Here is a 5,829-nt window from a genome sequence, read left to right as displayed (position 1 = left end):
GATCTTGATATGTTCTTGACGATGGAATGCCATTCATCTTCAGTTTGTCATGCCTTGCATAGTAGGCCATATTATTGTCTGATTCAAAAATGGTCAATGCCAGTCCATTTCAGCCCACTAATGCCTAGGATATAGATGTTTATGTGTTCTATTTCGTTGGTTTTCCTAGGTTCACACTTCATGTGTTCTATGTTCTGATTGTTAATTAATTAATTCTGATTATTAATACCTCTAAAAAAAAAAAAAAAAGATACCTCTAGTTTGGATAAATTCTGAGATGCCCTGAAGACTAGGATAAATCTTCCCTCCATGGTATTTTACCTGAAATTGAAAATTTCCCTCCTTTTTTTCCCGCCCCATCCTGCTTTCACCATTCCCTTGTTAGTTTTCCATGAGAGCATTTCCTCAGTAAATCGCTTGGACACAAACCCTCATCCCAGCAGCTGCTTCTGGAATCTAGATCTAAGACACTCCTTTAAGTAAATGTTAGAACAATGCACAGATCAGTTAGAGCCTTGGGTTACTTTCTAGTTGTTTTTAATCTGAATAGTACTTTTCTAATCCTTAATCATTCCACTAAGTAATTTATATTATCTGATGAATTTTGAGGAGCCCTGATGTTGCAGTAGTTAAGCGTTTGGCTGCTAACCAAAAGGTTGTCAGTTCAAACCCACCAGCCACTCCTTGGAAACGCTATAGGGCAGTTCTGCTCTGTCTTATAGGGTTGCTATAGGTTGGAATTGACTCGACGGCAACTGGTTTGGCTTTTTGATTTTAATAAATATTGAACGTTCATATAAGAAAAGAGTATACACTTACCAAAGGGACTTGAATTTTTAAAGTAAAACCACTTTTCTTTATTCCCCATTGTTTTGATGATGTTGAGGTAGAAATAATGTTCTGGAGTTATACTACGTGTTCGCTTGGTTTGACTGTTTTTTTTATTCCAGTGTAATTTTAAACACAATCCTCTAATACTCAGTGGGTTTCTTATTGTTCTTCCTCTTACCAAAAAGGTCATCTGTACTTACATAAATTAAATTGTTTCCTAGTATACAGTTCATAGATATGTGAATTTGGCTATACCCGTTGCCACTGAGTTGATTTTGACTCCTAGCAACCCTATAGGATAGAGTAGAATTGCACCATAGAATTTCCAAAGCCATAAATCTTTACAGAAGCAGACTGCCACATCTCTGTACTGCAGAGCAGCTGTTAGGTTCAAGCAGCCAACGTTTCGATTAGCAGCCCAGTGTTTAACCACTGTGCAACCAGGGCTCCTTAATTGGGTTATAGTTTTGGTAAATCATGGGCTTAAAATGAAAATATCCATATCTATGATATTTTAGGGTTAATTTTTTTTTTATATATAGTTATAGACTTTCACCACACTACTGATATAAAGGATATCTGCGTGTGTAAAATAGTGGATATAATGATTTTCAGGTCTTATAAATATTAGATTTTTCCACCACTGAATCCACACATTCTGCTAAACCATAGAATTCTTCCCCATGCCCTGAGGAAATTTATCCAGTGACAGTTCTTATTAAGGTAAGCATAGTCTATCCTCAGAAAAGCTATTTAGGGGCAAGAAAGAGCTTCATTCACCAGGGTGTCCAGGAAAAATTGGTTCCAGTAATTTTATGTGGGACAAGCATTTGGTGTCTATGTCACATTAAACTTTATTTTAAACACTCAGAGTGGCTGGTGGGAAATTTTGACGTTTCAGTGTACACTTAGATAAGATGAACATTACAAGGACAAACTTTAATAATACTTCTATTTGTGAGTATAATAGTTGGAAACTTCTTTAAAATCATTCTAAAATAAATCCTGTCTTTACATTTTCTATTCTAAGTAAATAAACTGCCTCACAAAATGTTCTTATTTTTTTAATTTTATTGTGCTTTAGGTGAAAGTTTATAGCTGAAGTTAATTTCTCATTCAAAAATTTATACACATATTGTTTTGTGACATTGGTTGGAATCCCCACAATGCGACAGCACACACTCCCCCTTTCCACTCTGGTTTCCCTGTGTCCATTCATCCAGTTCTTGTCCCTTCCTGCCTTCTCATCCTGCTTTTGGACAGGAGTTGCCCATTAGGTCTTGTATATTTGACTGAACTAAGAAGCACATTCCTCACATGTGTTATTTTTTGTTTTGTATACCTGCCTAATCTTTGTCTGAAAAGTTAGTTTTGGGGAATGATTTCAGTTCTTGGTTAGCAGAGTGTCTGGGGGCCATAGTTTCAGGGGTTCTTCCAGTCTGTCAAACCAGTAAGTCTAGTCTTTTTTTTTGTGAATTTGAATCCTGTTCTACATATTTCTCCTGTTCTTTCCAGGACTCTGTTGTGATCCCTGTCAGGGAGGTCATTGGTAGTAGCCAGGCACCATCTAGCTCTTCTGGTCTCAGACTGAGGGAGTCTCTGGTTCATGTGGTCCTTTAGTCCTCTGGGCTAATATTTTCCTTGTGTCTTTGGTTTTCTTCATTCTCCTTTGCTCCAGACAGGACAGGATCAATAGATGTATGTTAGATGGCTGCTCACAAGCTTTTAAGACTCCAGACACTATTCACAAAACTGGAATATAGAACATTTTTTTTATGAACTGTGTTATGCCAATTGACTTTGATATCCCCCGAGACTATGGTCCCTGGCCCCTAGCCTCAGCTATTGGGTCCCTCGAAGTGTTTGAATGCGTCTAAATCAAAACCAAACCCATTGCTGTCGAGTTGATTTTGACTCATAGAGACCATAGGATAGGGTTTCCATGGAGCGCTCATGGATTCGAACTGCCACCATTTTGGTTAGCAGACATAGATAGCTTTTAAACACTATGCCACCAGGGTCTCCTGAATGTGTCTAGGAAACTTAAAAATATGGAATGCTTCATGAATTTGGGTGTCATCCTTGTATGCCCTGCTAATCTTCTCTGTTTTGTTCCAATTTTTGTATATGCGCTGCTGAAGCAAGCGCACAATTTTTTTCCCATAAAACTGCCTAATAGAAAAAAAAAAAATTTTTTTTTTTTGCTGTATAGAATTTGTGGCAGCATGTAAAAGAAAGAGAGAAAACATTGAAAAACTGTCAGAAAGAGTGACATGTTAATTATGTGAGAAAAATGGTATTATAAGATTCAATTTTCTAAAAATCTGAGTCTTTTGTTTAAAAACCTCCTCCCGTTGATCTGTGATTTATGAGGGATAAAAGTGTCACACAGAGGAAAGGAAAGAGGATCGGGTTTTGACTTAAGTAGTTTCCTTAATACAAAGGCTATTAATGTTTATTACATGGTGTCATGAATTGTGTCCCCCAAAAATATGTGTCAACTTGGTTAGGACATGATTCCCAGTATTGTGTGGTTGTCCTCCATTTTGATTGATATAATTTTCCTATGTATTGTGAACCCTAATCTCTGCCTGTGGTTAATGAGGCAAGATTAGATTATGCTAAAGAGGATTAGGATGGGATATAACACCCTTGCTCAGGTCAGGTCCCTGATTCAATATAAAGGGTGTTTCCCTTGGGTGTGGCCTACACTACTTTTTTTCTTACAAGAAATAAAAGGAAAGGGAAGTGAGCAGAGAGTGGACATCTCACCTACTAAGAAGGCAATGCCAGCAGCAGAGCTTGTCCTTTGGACCTGAGGTTTCTTCGCAGAGAAGCTCCTACTCCGGGAGAAGACTGATGACAAGTACCTTTCTCCAGGGACCGCACAGAAAGCCTTCCCCTGAAGCTGACACCTTGAATCTGGATTTCTAGCCTACTAGACTGTGGGAGAATAAACTTTTGTTTGTTGGTATTTTTGTTATAGCAGCACTAGATGACTAAGACACATGATTTGAAATACAGTGTCCCAAGTGTTAGTCTGGGTTCATACAAGAGAGTGAAAGTGATCTAGTTTGCACACAAAAAGTCAATTGTCAGCTCTATTTTGTAGACAGCACATAGCATGAATCCCTGATAAATATCATAAATTTATTTGCATTTAATGTGCTACCATCATTTGGCTGATAAATTATTTTTTAATAGTGATATAATATATAGCTTTAGTACCTCATTAATAATGGGCAATTTTTTTTTCACTTGTGGGGAAGCTGCAAAAGAGGTATTAATATGTTGTATAATATTCTCACATTTGTTAGTTGACTGTGACTTCTCAAAAATCCCTCAAGAGAAGGACAAGGCATGTTTATTTTTAAGTTAGATGAGATGCTATTGTATATATAAGTAAGGATGGTCTTACAGCTGGGCTAGGAGTCAGAAAATCTAGGATGTAGCCCTAGCTGTCACTAATCCAAAGCTCTCTTACTCTAGGAAAAGTCACTACAACTTTTCAAAATCCAGTCTCCTCATCTATAAAATACAAAAGTTTCTTCATCTAGTAATATTCCAATAATGCTCTATGAAGCCCTGAATTTCTTGGAGGCACACCAGGTTTGCCCCAAGAGGCCAGGACTTTGGGGTCTTCCTCTTTTACCTAGATTCTGCCTGGTTATAAATCAGAACTCTCTATGATATTTACTTCGGAAAAAATAGGTTCTGTTCTTTAAAAAACAAAGTTAGGAAAACACAGAGGGAGATAGTGGTAAGTTAAAAAAAGAAAACCCTTAATCAGAACAAAGAGTCTAGATTTCTACTGTACATTTAGAACATAAAATCTTAGGGTTTTTTTTTTTTTTTTTTTAAGTGACAGGAAAGCTTGAGTGATTCATTTTAAAAATGAGAAGATTTAAGGTCACACAACTTACATGCCTTGCTCTTACTTTTGATTTGAGCCAAAAGCCAAGTGTGCACCAAAGTCTCCCACAGGAAGCCACTTTCTTTTAAAAGAAGCTTTAATTAAAACAAAATAGGATTCAGTGAGATTTTAAGTAAAGGTAAATCAAAATTTACAGAAGACTTATCAAGTGTATCTCTTTAGATGAGCAGCAGGCCTACTCTGTGACCTTGGCTTCTAAATACAATTATTTCTAAAAGGGATCAGAGTGTCTGAGATAAGCCACTGATTACAGAAATGGGGCAGGGGATGTACAAGATATGCCTGAAACATCTTGTCACACCAAGGAAGAAAGCAAGTTCTCAAAGATTGTTGAGAACATGTAGATAAGACTCAGGAGCCAATGTGAAGAGACACTTGTTGGGCAATAATGGAACCAGTTGAACAATAATAACAACGAGGTTTAAAAAAAATTTTTTATGGATTGAGACATACCAAATATGTATAAATCTACGAACTCATAACAATAACCCTCCACCAAAAGAAAAAGAATCTCTTCGTCAGTTTTGGAGGATGCTAGTGAACCAACTTACTATTTTGATGACTAGTATATAAAAGGAAATAATTATTTATTCCACATGTGTTGTTGAGGGACAGTTGCTCTGTTTTAAAATACTCCATCCAGCTAAAAAAAAAAGAAGGAATTATAAAAATAAGAATATCATCATTTTTCCACATCTAATAAAATAAGAGATCTAAGCATTGGTCATAAATGGCTGCTAACATCATAAAAAAGAGTAATAGCCAGCTATGTGCTCCTAATGAATATACACAACAAAATCTGTGAATTAGCTTTCCTAGAAAGGTAAACATGAATCTGGACAAGCCCCTGGATCTAACTACTACTTTACAAGGTATACAGGAGACAGGGGAACATGAAAAATGACATGTAGTTTGCAAGTGGAACTAAGACATCCCTTATTGAGCGGGGGGATTGAAGCCCTGCTAAGACATCTTTGTTATTTTACCTGTTGGTCTCTTTTTCTGAGGTGGGAAGGTCTCTGGAAGGCTGCAAGTGGAACTAAGACATCCCCATTAGGGGGAGT

At 36.9% G+C, this 5,829-nt stretch overlaps 1 non-coding gene across 1 annotated transcript; it reads right to left on the bottom strand.

Annotated features, from left to right (window-relative positions):
- Positions 1-2,876: 2,876 nt before the first annotated feature.
- LOC126070802 (U6 spliceosomal RNA) lies at positions 2,877-2,979 on the bottom strand. Its single transcript, XR_007516318.1, has one exon. It is a non-coding gene; the product is annotated as a U6 spliceosomal RNA (small nuclear RNA).
- Positions 2,980-5,829: the final 2,850 nt, after the last annotated feature.

The sequence above is a fragment of the Elephas maximus genome, chromosome 2 (assembly GCF_024166365.1).
Source record: "Elephas maximus indicus isolate mEleMax1 chromosome 2, mEleMax1 primary haplotype, whole genome shotgun sequence".
NCBI classification, from domain to species: Eukaryota; Metazoa; Chordata; class Mammalia; order Proboscidea; family Elephantidae; genus Elephas; species Elephas maximus.
The sequence above is the reverse complement of the archived record's forward strand: the minus strand, read 5'-3'. Positions and strand labels throughout refer to the sequence as shown.